Source organism: Nicotiana tabacum, chromosome 20, assembly GCF_000715075.1.
Source record: "Nicotiana tabacum cultivar K326 chromosome 20, ASM71507v2, whole genome shotgun sequence".
NCBI classification, from domain to species: domain Eukaryota; kingdom Viridiplantae; phylum Streptophyta; class Magnoliopsida; order Solanales; family Solanaceae; genus Nicotiana; species Nicotiana tabacum.
In genome coordinates, this window is record NC_134099.1 from 139,619,708 (window position 1) to 139,636,786 (window position 17,079).

The following is a 17,079-nucleotide window of genomic DNA, read 5'->3' on the forward strand; positions in this document are numbered from 1 at the left end:
TTAATCCCGTGAAGCTCTGTGCTCAAGGTCGTCGGCGACAAGTTTTCTGTTCTAACTCCGGTCACGGTTCAATTTCGAGACAAGTTTGATCGGAGCTTACTGTTGTGCATTCATTTGGAACAGAGTATTTGTTGTACCGTTGTTTGCTTCACGGTGCTCCATTATTCAATTCTCAAAGAAATTTGTTATAATGAGAGGTCCAATTTTAACTTACCTTATTTCTAATTAATGAATGGCTTTGAAGTATTATGTGTTTGAATGAAATTCTCCTATGGTTTCATTATTAGCTTTTCTAATTGTTGCTTTTAATAATACTTATGTATCATGGTTTAACATGCTAAAAATAATTTTGGAATTTGAGCTTTAAACCATTAAAGACAGTAAAAATGGTGTATGTGTTGAACATGATTCATATTATATTGGTAAGCTCTTATTTCTTGTTGATTTTGGCATTTTGCTTCCTTCTATGTAGTTTGTTCTTATCTGGATGTTTCTCTTAATTGGACAATCAAAACTTAGTTTCTGATATTTATGGGCCAGCTGATCCACCGTAAGCTCAATAAAAATAATCACTAGTTTAGGAAATAATCTTATGAATCATCGTAGCTTGCTTTAGGCGCGATTAATAAAATCATCGTGACTATGGGTACGGTTCTCGTGGCATGGTCACGATATGTAATAATCCCAATTCGGGTGTGCATTTTATGTGACCCGACCATAACTTCGAACAATAATAAAATTAAATATATTGTGGATCATGGGTACAGTTCCCGTGACGCGATTCGCAATGTGTACAAAACAAACGAATGTGCGACATCGCGACTTGTTGAAACAAATCTCATAAATAATTAAAAGCAGTTAAAATGTTTAAAATGCACAATAGGATTTAAATATGTAATAAATCAGGTAATTAGGCCAATTATTAATAGTTGAGCGATCGTGTTAAAATCACGGTACCCGGGAATGCCTAACACCTTCTCCCGGGATAACAGAATTCCTTGCCCGGATTTCTGTGTTTTGTGGACTGTAAAACAGAGTCAAAACTTCCTCGATTTGGGATTTAAAATAAACCGGTGACTTGGGACACCATATAATTATCCCAAGTGGCGACTCTGAACAAATAAATAATTTTATTTCGATTAGTGTCACTTAAATTAGAAAAATTCCCTATTCCCTCGGAAAAAAGGAAGTGTGACAATCTCAATGCAATATTTTTTTTTCAAGTGAAATGTGTATCCCAAAAGAACGCTGGCACGAGATGTTAGTCCCCATGCAAGACCTCAATACTTATCTGCATTGTATATTTTATTGAACGACTAAAAGTAGAATTTCCTATTAATTTTTCATTTTTTAATCCTCCAAATGACATGAGTTACTGAACCATTGTGACGACCCGGCCAGTCATCTCATGAGTTACCGCTTAGTTTTTCCCTATTTATGCTTTTTATGCTTTGTTTATCCGTGTTATGTGGTATTTGATTGGTCGGATCGAATCCGGAATGGTTTTGGTAAGGTTTGAGACGCTTAGTCTCTAAAAGTAGCTTTAGAGTTAGAAAAGTCAACCAAGAGTTGACTTATTGGTAAACGACCTCGGAATATGGATTTTATGGCTCGGATAGCTTTGTTAGGTGATTTGGGACTTAGGAGTGTGTCCGAAATATTATTGTGATGTCCGGTGTAGAATTAGGCTTGAATTGGCAAAAGTTAGTTTTTGGCGATTTTCGGTCGGCAGTGGAAAATAGGCTATCGGGGTCGGATTGGAATTCTGACCATTAGAACGGGTTCGTAATGTCATTTTGGATATGTCTGCAAAATTTCAGGTCAATCGGAGTTGTTTTGGATAGTTTCGGCGTCGTTTGTGAAATTTAGGAATTTCAAAGTTCATAGGCTTGAATTTGATGTGATTTTGGTGTTTTGATGTTGTTTTTGGTGTTTCGAAGGCTCAATGTAACGACCCGACCAGTCGTTTTGAGCTTTTGCACTTTGATTTCCAGTTCTCGGGCATAACTTGCCCTGTGTAATGTATTATGACTGATGTAGATCGTTGGTTTTGGTTTTCAGGAAAATCAGAAGGAATTTGAAAGAATAGTCTCAGATGAAAGATTTGAATTTGAAAGGTTTGACCAAGAGTTGACTTATTTGTATATGAGCTCAGAACGGAATTTTTATGATTTGGTTAGCTTCGTTGGGTGATTTATGACTTAGGAGTGTAATCGGAATTGGTTATGAAGGTCCGGTGTAGAATTAAGCTTGAATTGGCGAAGTTAGTATTTTGGCGATTTCCGGTTGGTAGGTGAGATTTTGATCTGAGGGTCGGAATAAAATTCCGAGAGTTGTTGTATCTTCGTTATGTCATTTGTGATGTGTATGCAAAATTTCAGGTCATTCGGACGTGGTTTGGTTGAGTTTTTGATCGAAAGCGTATTTCGTAAATTTTTAGAAAACTTAGGCTTGAATTCAATGTGAATTGATGGATTTAGTGTTGTTTGAGGTGTTTTGATGATTGGAACAAGTTTGAATGAGGTTTTAAGATGTGTTGGTGCTTTTGCTTGAGGTACCGGGGGCCTCGGGTGAGTTTCGGATGGTCAATCGGACCATTTTGGAGTTTGAAAGTTGCAGAAAAATCTGCCCAGCTGTTGTAGAGAATTATCTCTTCGCGTTCGCGAGTGGAGCCTCGCGTTCGCGTAGAAGAATTTGAGGAAGGCCATAATTAAGCCTTCGCGTTCACGAGAGGTGCCTCGCGTTCGCGGAAGTCTAGGAGTTTGTGCTTCGCGTTCACATGAGGCTCTCCGCGTTCGCGTATAAGGATTTGGGTCCAGTGGAATTTGCTCTTCGCGTTCGCATCAGGTGTCTCGCGTTCGCGAAGGTCAAGGCGGAAGAGGCATCGCGTTCGTGACTGGCGTGTCGCGTTCGCGTAAGGTAAAAGTTGGTCAACATAAATTTGTGCTACGCGAACGCGAGAGGTTGACCGCGTTCGCGTAGAAGGAAAGTCAGACCTGGGCAGAAAGTTTATAAGTTATTTTATCCGCGATTTTGAGTCATTTTTCCTCCTTAGTTGAGCATTTTAAGAGCTTTTTAAGGGTGATTAAAGAAGGATTCAAGGATAATTGATTGGAGGTAAGATTTTTGAACATAAAACGTGATTCTATTGTGAAATCAACCTAGAAATTCTTGGAACTTAAGCTAAAAAGGGAAGAACTAGGGCTTGGGATTTTGAACTTTTGAATTGGGATTTGAAGAACCATTTGAGGTCGGATTGGAGAACTTTTGATATGTATGAACTCGTGGGGTGATAAAGAATCTAATAATGTGAAAATTTCTGAGTTTCAAGAAATGGGCTCAGGGCTCGGGTTTTGCTAATTTCGGGATTTTTGATATTTTTCGATTGTTTTCGCATAGGTTTTATTCCCTTAGCATATTGTGACGTATTCGTTCTGATTTTGGATAGATTCGACGTGCGTGGAGGCCGATTCGAGGGGTAAAGCCGTCACGAGCTAGAGTTGTAGCCGATTCGAGGTGAGTAATGATTGTAAATGATGTCTTGAGGGTTTGAAACCCTGGATTGCACATCATAGTGCTATATTAAGATGAGACATGTGCTTGATGATGAGTGTGGGATCGTTTACTACTGGGGATTGTGACTTGATCCATCCCGATTGATGATTTTACCGCTTATTTGACTGAAACTTATTTGTTATCATCATGATTTGGGCTGATTGTCATATTTGGGCTTCGTGCCAACTATTTGAACCCTTCGGGGATTTTTATCACTATTTCGTCACTGTTTGACTTATTACTTGAACTCAGTCCTGTTGCTATCTACTTTTTTACAAACTCAACCACTTTTACTCAGTTTTGATATTTAAATGATATTTCTAAATGATGTTTTGGGCTGAGAACTACTGTTTTACTAATGCCCGAGGGGCTTGTGATAATTTTCGGACTGAGTGAGGCCGAGGGCCATATGTGAGGATATGTTGAGTGATATGAGGCCGAGGGCCTGAGATATTTTTATACGCCACGAGGTGGCTTGAGTGATGTGAGGCCGAGGGCCTAAGATATTTTTACACGCCACGAGGTGGCTTGAGTGATGTGAGGCCGAGGGCCTAGATTTGATGTCACGAGATGGCTTGATATTGCGCTTGGGCCGTAAGGGGGCCCTCCCGGGGTGTGCACACTCCCAGTGAGCACGGGTACCCATTGTGATCATAGAGTGAGCCCGAGGGGCTGAGAGTGTTCTGAGAGTGAGCCTGAGGGGCTGGTACTGTTCTATGTGTTTACTTTATTTCCATTTGTCTGCCATTACCTGTTGATTGTGTTACTTTATGTGTTATCTTCCTGATTGTCTAGCATTACCTGTTACATTGAGTGTTGAGCCCGAGGGGCGGATTTCTGTGCTTATATGCACTAATTGTTTTGTATTCATTTGCATAACTATTGAAAAAGCCATTTTCAAAAGAGGATTAAACTGAACTAAGATATTTCTAAAGATTTCACAGTTTCATTGCTTTTCTCAAAGGTTTTACACTGCTTCTATACAACATGTTGGTTTGCCTTACATGATTTCTTACTACTCACTTGTTATTTACCTTTATTACTCACTGAGTTGGAGTACTCACTTTACTCCATGTACCTTGTGTACAGATGCAGGTATTTATACACCTGGTAGTGGGTTTTGGCTAATCGGTGGCAGAGTTATCGGAGTTTAGCAAGGTGGCTGCCAGCATTCGCAGCACCGTGTTCTCTCCCTTTTTGCTCATCAGTCCTGTTTTTGTATATTTCGGACCTTGTAGTTGTATTTATGTTCTAATAGATGCTCGTGACTTATGACACCCCGGTTAGGGCTGTGTGGGGTTGGGTTTCCATTTTGTTATCTCTATTTCCGCTAAATATTACTATTGAATCATGTTTGAAGTATCTTTATGTTATTTAACTGTTTAAAAGGGTGAATTGTGTAAATTGGTTGGCCTTGTCTTCACGAGTGGTGCCATCACGACTGGGTTCGGGGTTAGGGTCGTGACACTCGACTAAGTTCGAATGATGTTATGGGACGTGTTGGTATATTTGTTGAGATTTTTGAGGGCCTCGGGTGGATCTCGAAAGGTTAACGGATCAATTTAGACTAGAAGAAAAGCTGCTGCATTTTTCACAGCAGCATGAACAGTAACTCGGGTGAACAGTACTCGGGTGAATAGTAAAATGCGTGAGCAGTATTTAAATAAATCCTCCGCGACCATTAAACCCTTTTACACCATTTTTTGAAGGGGAAAAGAGCTTTGAGGCGATTTTTAAGAGATGAAATCATTGTTCTTCATTGAGGTAAGGATTTTGGACCCTAAAACTCGATTATTTGTGATTAAGGAACAAAATATCAGTGTTTAATATGAAAATCAGTAGAAAAAGGTGGAGTTAGGGCTTGAGATTATGAGACCTTCTAGGGATGATTTGAGGGGTCAAACGAACTCCGATTTTCGAGTTCTTTATATGTACGGACTCGTGAGATGATGAAGGACATTTTGGTATAAAGTTTGTCCAATTCCAGGGCACGGGCATGGGGGTCGGGTTTTGACTAATTTCGGGCTTTGTGCTTAAAATCGATATTTTTCAATTGGAATTCATTCGTTTAGCATAATTTGATGATAAAAATCTGAACTTGATAGATTTGGAGCACTCAGAAGTTGGTTCGAGAGTCAAGTGTGTTGCAGAGTAACTTTTCGGGATAGTTCGAGGTGAGTAATGATTTTAAATGTTGTTCTGAGGGTATGAAACCCCGGATTACACAACGTTCGGCTGTGTTGAGGTGACGCACACACTAGATGACGAGCGTGGGGTCGTACACCGTTGGGGATTGTGACTTAGTCCATCCCGAATAACTATTTTTTTGTATATTTGGTAGCTAATTGTTTGATATTATTATACTTTGGGCTAAATGCCATATTTGGGATTCGTGCCAACTGTTTGAATCCTTAGGGTATTGTTAATGATATTTTCCTCACTGTTTGATTTCATACTTGTGCTCAGTCATGCCAGATCTTTCAATGTTTTCAAAACTCACCTATGTTAATCTGTTTTAGAAACCTTAAATGATGTTTTAAAGATATTTTGAGTTGAGCTGCATATTTTTACTATTGCCCGAAGGGCTTATGAGATTCTGACTGAGTAAGGTTGAGGGCATGTATTGTGAGGATAATTTTGGGTCGGGCTACACGCCGCAACAGTGATACACTAATTATGATAATGAGGCCAAGGGCCTGAGATTGTACGCCATGAGGTGGCTTGATATTAATATGAGGGCGAGAGCCTGTTTATGACGCCACGAGATGACTTGATATTGCGCTTGGACCGTAAGGGGTCCCTCCAGGAGTCTGCACACCCCTAGTGAGCGCGGGTACCCATTGTGACATGAGATATAGCCCGAGGGTCTGGTATTGACTGTGATATAGCCCGAGGGACTGATATTGTTCTGTGATATTGCCCGAGGGGCTGATTTGATATTATTGTGCCCGAGGGGCAGTTCTTATGTGTTTACCATTCCTAGTTGTTTTCCCTATCTATTGTTGACTGCTTAAAAAGATGTTTTTATGAGATTTCATTAATAAATTGTGTTACTGATTTTGTTATGCCTCTGATAGCTAAATATTGTGGTTAACGTGATTTTATATCGTTCAGTCTTCATTTATTCTTATTACTCACTGAGTTGGAAGTACTCACTTTACTCCATGCACCTCTGTGTGCAGATTCGGGCGCTATAGGTCCTGCTACTGAGGGTTGACTTTCCAACAGATCTTCGGAGGTTTACTAGGTAGCTGCTTGGCGATTCGCAGCCCAGTGCAACCTCCCTCTATCTTATTTCTTTTCTGATTCAGTTATTTAGTAGTGGAGTAGACTTTCAGACTGGTAGTATTGTTTTAGATGCTCATGACTGGTGACACCCCGATGTGGGTTGTGTTGGCTTTTATTTCCGCAAATTATGTTGTTAAATGCTTATTTTGGAATTTTATTTCTGATTAAAGACTTAGTAGTTATTATTTTAAATTGCTTAAAGTGAATTGGAAGTGAGTCGGCTGGCCTTATCTTCACGAGAGGCGCCATCACGACCGAGTTGGGTTTAGGGTCATGACAACCATAGTCCAAAATTTCGTACCCTGATTGTGGTACACCTCGTGTAGTTATTTTAATTGTCGAACCTTATCTAATTCCTCGGCAAAATGTCCATTAATGATGATTGGTTAGCTAAAAGCTCAATTATATTTTATATTCAGTAAGAAAATACTACTAAATTCTAGACGAAAATAGTTAGTGTGAATATATTACCTTTCATTAAATATTACACCATAGTTATAGTAGCACTTCTCTTCTCAAATGTGAGGAGTAAATGACTTTTTAGGGATACGTACATAAGGATAATTTTGAAAAAACAAATTGAATTTTTACTTGATTATATAAATAGCCATTTATTTTGGACAAAAAAAAAGTAAATTGGTCACTTATTGTGAACCGAGGAAGTACTCTTTTTTTCCCTTCATAGCATTGATGCACATAACAGCTTGCATGTCGTACTTTATGTTAGAAAATATATAGAGATTCAAAACCTAAGGAAGTTTAATGAAGCTAATTAGAAAGTGAGATGCCCGACTTTTATAGGGGAAAAAAAAGAAATCAATATTTCATACAATTGAATTACAATATTTTTTTCTTAGAGAAGTTGATGGTTTTCTTGGTTTTGATGATCAATTCCTAGATAAAAAAAGGCATTTTCTTAACCTTATCAATTATTTAATAATTATTAATACCACATTTAGTGTCTGGATTTTTATCTGAACTCATTCCTTGATATCTAATTTTTGTCCAAGATAAGATAATAACGGATAATTTGATCACAAAAACAGATAGTTCTCAAAAAAAAAAATGAAAAAGTGTTGGATGACAAAAAATTTCAAAGTCCACATAATAATCTTTGAGAAAATGACACCGTATCACCACTCTCAAAATAATAGTCGAAAAAATTATATATTTGTTGTATATTTTTTATATATACATATATTCTGTATGTTATATACAAAAATTATACATATTTTATACGATTTTTTGACTACCGAATGACGCAGACTAAAACTGAAAAAAACTCATAATCATTTGATTTTGCGAAGTCTACCTTAGCTTCATCATCATATTATGGATGGGCCTCGACATTTTCTCATAAAATTTCACCGTGTTCTTTTTAAATATTTGTGCAAAAATAATTTTATCATCAAAATTTCTCCTTCTTCCTCCTCCTTTTGCTTCTCCTCTTCCGCCTAAGCTACAAAACCACTTGGATACAGTAAAAACTAGAAGATAATGAAATATTCAGTACATCGAATGAAATATCATTTAAAATACGAAAAAGGGCTAGATATACCCTTTACTTTTATTTATTGTTCAATTCTATCCTCCGTTGTACTTTCCCCTCAAATATATCCTTACCGTCAATCAAAATTTATATTTGCCCCTATTTTAACGATCAAGACATGTGGCATCTTGTGAGAGGTTAAACTAACCCAACATTAAAAAATCCAACCTGACGCGTTACCCATGACCCGCCTGACACTATTGCCCTAACTATTGCATACCAAAACGAGGAAGAATCAGACATTATTCTGCCAACTTCAAGAAAAGAGGAAAACACCTTCTTCATCTTCAACAAAATTCAATTGGGTCACATTTCCAGTATTCCACCATAACTTTTTGACATTGAAGTAAAACATAGTCATATTTTTTATTAAAATCACATCAGAGAGACAATCTCACTATTACCAGAAGAAACCATATGAACAGGGGAACCACCAATACCATTATTAGAGAAGTTTTATTTTAGGACCATTTTCACCATCCTTTATTAACAATTTCATCTTTTTACACAAGACCCAGGACAACAATTATAAAGAGTCATTCCTTAAAAATCTTTCTCAATTTACTTTTGAAATCTTCTTTGTTGTCAGCGCCATCAAATTCCCATCATTGACAAGCTGGAATCGTCGGCGAAATTTTCGGTCAAACTCGATGGTTGTCTGGTTTGATTTTTGAAGGTGCATAGAACTTGTAAGGTGTTTCAGATTTTCTTTTGTTGCTCACCACTACTGTTGGTTCACCTGCTGATGCTTATGCATCAAATTATAATTGAATTTAAAACTACACCATAGTTGTAATCAACCAGGAAAAAAAAAAGAACGAGGAGAAAGAGTTAGGGATTTACCCAACCTCAGGTGCTCAAAACTCAACTCATGACCTCAGGATTTATCTTAGACCACCAGAGTATAGGGAAATAAAAGTCCGAAGAATAACCAGACTTTTCGTTCAAACAAAGAGCTAGAATACATACACCGGCGAGCCAAGTACCGTACCTGGTTACTCATCGGAATGAAAGGTGCAGCTATTCAAGCTAAGAGAGCTATTTGGTTTTCGGAGGTGACAAGGGCTATTCTGTTTTCTTCAAATTCGTGAAGATGGGGAATTTGGGTTTTAAATTTCATAGAGGAAGACGATGGTTATTAGATGGCCAATTTAGAGTTTTCCGTCAGCGGTGGTGGCGACGGAAGAGTATGGTAGTCTATAGTGGTGGCAATTTTCAAGGGTGGAGACTGTAGGGTCAGATTGGTTTTAATTGGTAATGGGTCGGATCAGGTCACGGATTATCCGAACGGGAGTGGGTTATTTTGTTATGGATTGGGACCTTCACTTAGCAGCCTCCACGTGGCAAGTCCGTCAAATCAGGGGCAAATTTAAAACTTTGCCAAACGGCAAGGGTAAAAATAGCCCAAAAATATAACGGAAGACATAATTGAACAATAAACGATATTAGAGGAATATACCTTACCTCTTTCCGTTTAAAATATTGTAAAGAGAATAAAATATCATAATCTTCAGTCTCCTATCGAGCTCCACTAATAATTACATAATCACAGTTTGTTGGATCCTTTTTCATGCTTGCAACATGCAGTTTTCATAGTAAAATAATTCAGATTTATCACAAGAATATTAAACATTGAAACTTGAAAAACATGGTAGATTTGTGTACCAAATTATGCCCCGAAACTATTTATGCACAAATTCCTTTAATAAAGACAATTTTTTTTGGTGAACTAGATAATTTTATAATATACCAAAATAGTTATATCATTGTTTGGGAGCCGCAGCTCCCTAATATTGCGTTAATATTGTCTTGCATTACAAGGGGGTTCACCTTGACTTTACGTACAAAAACAGTTCCTAGGATATCTGCCCACAATACCTTGTTTATAAACACCGGAGCAATTGTCAAAATTTTTGTTCTAGCAAAGGCCTTTTTCCCTGCTCCTTCCTTTGCGAGGAGGTCCGCCACCCAATTTTGTTCTCTGAAATCATTTCCCAGTGCTGAATTCCCCAGCTGCTCCATCAATGACCTACATTCAAAGATAGTAGAGTTATAATGCATGTTTTCCTCCTTTAGCATTCTTACAACCTGTTCAGAATCAATGCATATTTGAAGAGGTGTGAGTTTATGTTCGAGGGCTAATGTGAGCCCATGCCATAGGGCTTGGAGTTCAATCTCCAGGCTGGTGGTATGTGGTAAGCCTCTCATATATCATAATACCCAGTCACCCCTGCTATTCCTAATGACACCCCCAATTCCTCCTACTTTTGATTTTGGGAATGCAACCCTATCAGTGTTGAGCTTGTATGAGCCAGTAGGAGGTGGCTTCCAATTGATGTGGATTTTAGTTGTTTCACTTTTATCCCTAGGTTATACAACAACATGGTAGTATTCCGTAGCTCTAGCAATGGTTTGTTTAATAGGGACAATGTTCTTTTTATTCTCAAAAAGGTTGTTGTTTCTTGTGAGCCATAGGCTCTAAAAACAGAATGGGAGAAGGGATTTCCAGTTGATAGCATTGTTAAACTGCATATTCTTGACCTTGTACCATGTATACTTCTAGTGGATCATTGAGAACACAAGGTGTGGATGTGAGGTCTTGTTAGTACACTCCAGTGTTAAAGACTGCCAAAATGCTCTTGCATTTGAGCATTCAAAGAAGATATGGTTGATGTCTTCCACTCTAGAGGAGCAGAAACAACATATTGGGCTAACATTTAAGCATATGTTGTTTAAGTACTTGGCAGTAGGGAGTCTGTTATATTTCATCATCTAGGTAAAGAACTTAATTTTGTTAGGGAGCATTAGCTTTCAAATCCAGTTGAAGGTATCATCATGGTTGGGGTTAGAGTTCATCTCAGAACTAATCAGGTTGTAGGCAGATTTGGAGCTGAAAAAGCCCATTACCATTGAGGTTCTAGATGAGCTTATCCTAAGAGTTGGTAGAAAGAGAGATGAAGGTGGATTGAATAACATACTTAATGTCCGTGAGAATAGGGTAGTGGATAGCATCAAAGTTCCATTCCCCATTGCTGAGGATGGAGATGATCTTACTGGTCAAGTCATAGTTGTGCCAAGGCCCTGAAGGATTGTATTAATGAGTTGCATATTGGGGATCCAATTGTCAGTAAGAAAGTTGACTCTATCCCTTTTATGAACAACCCATCTAGAGGCCTTAAGACAGACCTTTTATCCTTCCTGAATACATTGCCAAGTCCTAGTTTTAGGTTTTGCTCTAGGATGGTTAACACTGCAGTGCTTTCCAATCAGTACCCTAGCCCACATGGGTCAGTGTTTTTGTAGAGTCTCCAAGCTAGACTGGTCATGCTAGCTTTGTTTTTCATATTTGCTTGTTGAAGGCCAGACCCCCACTGTTATTAGGCTTAGTAATAGTATCCCATTTAATCACGTGTAGCTTTCTTTTTTTAGCAGTTGTTCTCCATATAAAGTTCCTTTAGATTTTATCAATCTGGTTGGTGATGTGCGATGGTAACTTTATATAGCTCATCACATGGCTGGAAATGCTCATAGGCTAGATTTTGCCAGAGTTGTACAACCAGCCATGTTTAACATTTTGGTTTTCCAGCCAATCAGCCTAGTGTTCATATTGTCAATAGTGAATTGGAAATCTCTGTTGGTAGGACTTTTATGGAAGATGGGGAAGCTCATGTATTTATCAAAATCTTTGCTTTTCCTAATTCTTAGTAATGAGCTGCGTGTATTTGCCCAATCCCCATGATAGTTAATTGAAAAAATAACCTTACATTTTTTAAAGTTGACCTTTTGGTCGGATGCACTATTAAACTCCTCTAAGGTAGCCAGGATTGCTTCATAACTCTTTTTATTGGCTCTATCAAATAGGGTAAGATCATCAGCAAAGAACATGTGAGAGATTTTAGGGTCATTCCTACTGATGGTAATTGGAAGCCAGTCCTTTCTTAGGATTGCCTAGTCAATATTCCTTGATAGCCCTTCCATGCAAATAATGAATAGGTAGGGAGAGATGGAGTATCCCTGCCTGATACCTCTAGTAGGGTTGAAAGGCTCAGTTTGGCTTCCGTTGAACAGGATGGATATGGAGGTAGTGGAGATGCAAAAGAGGATCAGGTTGATCAATTTAAGTGGGAACTTGAAGAATGTGAGGGAATCCCTGATGAAAGACCACTCAAGTCTGTCAAAGGTTTTTTCTAAGTCTATCTTGAGGATCATGTTAGCATTTTTCGCTTTCATCTTTTGGAAATTGGTGATATATTCATGGACAATTATGGTATTGTCACAGTCCTTCTGTTAGAGAGGAAACTGGCCTTAGATGGCCCAATAATTGTCTGAAGGAATGGTTTGTGTCACGACCCAATTCCCCGAATCCGATCGTGATGGCGCCTCTCGTGAAGATAAGGCCAGCCAGACCAAAACAGACCAGCTCTTTTAAACAGTTAAATACCATAAGTAGTTCTAAAATGTGATAGTAATAATCATAATTTACAGAATTAACGTTAACAACAGTAGAAACTATCCCGACATAGCCCAAACTGGGGTGTCACAAGTCATGAGCAACTAAGAAATCCGGATACAAGTCTACTGAACACTAAATCTGATACAATAGTTCTAAAAACATGAAAATGATAAGATAAGGGAGGCACGGGGCTGTGAACGCCAACAGCTACCTCGTAGTCTCTGAATCACTGCCTGGACTGGAAGAATCAGCATTCAGAAGCGGACTCTGTGATGCCTGAATCTGCACACATGGTGCAGGGAGTAATGTGAGTACTCCGACTATTATAAATAATGGCTGAAAGTATGAAAATACGTAAAGGCACAAAGCAATTCCATATCAAGCAGTAAAATCACTTAAAGCAGTAATCAGTGATGAAATCAAATGATATCCCTTTTTTTAAACAAGTAAAACAGGTAATTTAACAGGAAAATAACAAGTAGAAATCCGCCCCTCGGGCACAGTATCAATCGCTTAGAACAGTATCGGCCCCTCGGGCTCACTCTCAGTACAGTATCAGCCCTTCGGGCTCAGTATCAATCACTTAGAACAGTATCAGCCCCTCGGGCTCACTCTCAGATCATAATGGGTACCCGCGCTCACTGTGGGTGTGCAGACTCCGGAGGTGCCCCTTACGGCCCAAGCGCTATATCAAGCCACCTCGTGGCATCATCACTCGGCACTCGGCCTCACATCACTCGGCACTCGGTCTCACATCACTCAAGCCACCTCGTGGCATATAAAGTATCTTAGGCCCTCGGCCTCATATCACTCAGCATATCCTCACATATGGCCCTCGGCCTCACTCAGTCCAAAAATCATCACAAGCCCCTTGGACATTAGTAAAATGGTAGTTCTCAGCCCAAAACATGATGTAGAAATATCATTTAAGTTTTAAATCTGAGTAAAAGTGGTTGAGTTTGTAAAATAGTAGATATCAATAGGACTAAGTTCAAATGATAAGTCAAGCAGTGATAAAAATTCCCGAAGGGTTCAAATAGTTGGCACGAAGCCCAAATATGGCAATCAGCCCAAATCATGATGATAACAAATGAATTTCAGTCAAATACACGGTAAAATCACCAATCAGGACGGACCAAGTCACAATCCCCAGTAGTAAAAGACCCCACGCTCATCATCCAGCGCGTATCTTGCCTCAATATAGCACTACGATGTGCAATTCGGGGTTTCAAACCCTCAAGACATCATTTACAACCATTACTCACCTCGAACCGGCTAATTCTCTAGCTCGCGATGCCTTTGCCCCTCGAATTGGCCTCCATGCGCGTCGAATCTATCTAAAATCAGAACGAATACGTCACAATATGCCAAGGGAACAAAGCCCAAGCGAAAACATTCGAAAAATATCAAAAATCCCGAAATTAGCAAAACCCGAGCCCTGGGCCCACATCTCAGAATCGGGTAAAATTTACATTTTCAGAATCCTCATACTCTCACGAGTCTAACCATACCAAAATTATCCAATTTCGATACTATTTGGTCCTTCAAATCATAATTTTATATTTTTTAAAGGTTTCACAATTTTCTTCCCAAATTCCATCCCAAATCACGAATTAAATGATGAATTTAGTGATAGATTCATGTATTCTAGCCAAATCTGAGTTAAAATCACTTACCCCGATGAATTTCTTGAAAAATCTTCAAAAAATCGTCAAAATCCGAGCTCTCTAGGTCAAAATATCAAATAAAACCCAAAACCTCGTATTTATAGAGTACCCCTCAGATATTTCACCCTCCGCGGTCCGCACAAAAACGACCGCGGCCACACAACTTTCCTCTCCAGTGCAGGCTTTCGTATTTTGGCCATAACTTTTGCTACATATGACCAAATTGCAATATCTTTAACTTACTGGAAACTAGACACGAAGGGCTACAATTTTTATTTTTGAATTATCTCAAAATTCCTTATAGATCAAAAGATATGAGCTTCCGAAATTGGACCGATGACCTGCGGATCTTCATGACCGCGGACCGCGGACCATTTTCCGCGCCCAACACTAAACCACCGTGCCCAGCACTAAATCCACCACGCCCAGTACTAAAACTTCTGCCCCCATCCATTTTCTAAGTTCAGGAATGTCCGGACTCGCTCAAAACTCACCCGAAACACACCCGAGGCCCTCAAACCTCAATCCAAACATACCAACACCTCCCATAACATCATTAACACCTTGTCGAGCTTTCGAATCACTCAAAACAACAAAACACCAAATCAACTTCGGATTCAAGCTTAAGAACTTAGAAATTTCAAATTCCACAAACAAAGCCGAAACCTATCAAATCAGGTCCGATTGACCTCAAATTTTGCACAAAAGTCATAAATGACATAACAGAGCTATTCCAACTTCTTGAGTCAGATTTTGATCTCGATATCAAAAAGTCAACCCCTCGGTCAAATTTCCAAACTTCGGCTTCTCATTTTCACCATTTCAAGCCTAATTAAACTACAAACTTCCAAAAAAAATTCGGGGCACGATCCTAAATCCAAAATTACCATACAGAGCTAACCAAATCATAAAAATTCCGATCCGAGATCATATACAAACAAGTCAAATATTGGTCAAACCTTTCAAATTTTAAGCTTTCAACTGAGACTGTTCTTCCAAATTAAATTCTAATTAACCTAAAACCCAACACCAATGATTTACATAAGTCATAATACATCATGTGGGCCAAGTCATGCCCGAGAACTGGCGAGCAAAGTGCAAAAGCTCAAAATAACTGATCGGGTCGTTACATCCTCCCTCACTTAAACATACATTCGTCCGCGAACGTGCTAAGAGTTGTTCCAAAAGCTAACCAATCGCTGAATAACCTTACCATGCATATACCCGGGGGTGATCCCACGTCACCCTATCTCATATAGGTCCAATAACCCACAGTAACTGAAATTTCACAACCCAATCTAACCCATAAGCCTTAGAACCACATTTCCACTTCTGAAATCATTCACAAGATCAGAATCTCACATCTATATTCAGAATAAGCCCGAACCAACTATAATCACCCATACTTGCAATCTCAGGTGCAATCACTTGATATACCACATGACTCAAACACTCGTAGTGATAACTTCTAATTACAGCAGTTGCACACAACAAACGAATACCGATAGAAAAACTCTTATCAACTAAATTCTCACCCCAACACTTTCATATACTGCCAATGATCACTAAAACACGCGGTAAGCCATAACCATTTCCTAGATCAACCATTCAAGAAGTCACTCTTCCTTTGGCAAATACCACATCAAATTTCTGAGCCGAAGCTCTATATTATCCTTTCAACATGCTGAAATCAAATTCGTTTGCAGTCATTAAAGACCCCGACAGTCTCATATAATCTAACACAACTACTCTTGTGACATTGACACCTCAATATAGACTAAAGCCACGATTCGTGAAATCCGTGCACCAATAAGCCACAATCCGAACCTACTCAATTCCTGAAAAATGACTCAAATGAAAGAGCTGTAGTGCAAGCTCACTAGTACCACCACATACAATGCCGAGAACCCGTATCACATCATAAAAACATAACACACAAATCTAACCCGCAGGATCATACCTCTCCATAGCTTCGCTCCAATGCGCGACCTCATTCAAACACTGATCCACGGGAAAATACCTTAAGTCACTCTTCTCAAAATTGACAATCGTGTGCAATATGATGGCTAAAACCAAAGCAATCATCATAACCACCGTGAAGCAATTGATATAACATTACACATACCCGAAGGGACACAACCGATACACTACCCGCCGAGCAATACCCGATGCTCTACCCGCTCGAATTCCACTGAGAGGACCCAATAACGCCGCACCACATGTGCCTATAACCAACAAACCTTAACGCCTCGCAATATGGAAAGATAACTCATAGATCCCCGTGATTACTAATAACTCAATAACAACCGAATCAACACATCTCTCACCATTGGCAACTCAAAGTCAACCAAATCGTCGTGATACAGAACACACATCCATATAGGTCTACCAATGAACCACACATCAAGTCTAGTCACACACAACAGATAAATAATCATCAGAAGGTTCACAACGACTGAATCATAGCACATACTACCCTCTGACCAACCTTAGCTATTTTCTCACAGTCCACAACCGCAATACCTATGATGTATTATTAACTCAATCACATTTCCCTCTTTCTGAAG

At 39.0% G+C, this 17,079-nt stretch overlaps 1 long non-coding RNA gene across 1 annotated transcript; it reads right to left on the bottom strand.

Moving 5' to 3' along the window:
• Positions 1-8,678: 8,678 nt before the first annotated feature.
• On the bottom strand, positions 8,679-9,943 carry LOC107806968 (uncharacterized). Its single transcript, XR_001652799.2, has 2 exons — positions 9,236-9,943; positions 8,679-9,140 (listed from the first exon to the last, which is right to left on the bottom strand). It is a non-coding gene; the product is annotated as an uncharacterized LOC107806968 (long non-coding RNA).
• Positions 9,944-17,079: the final 7,136 nt, after the last annotated feature.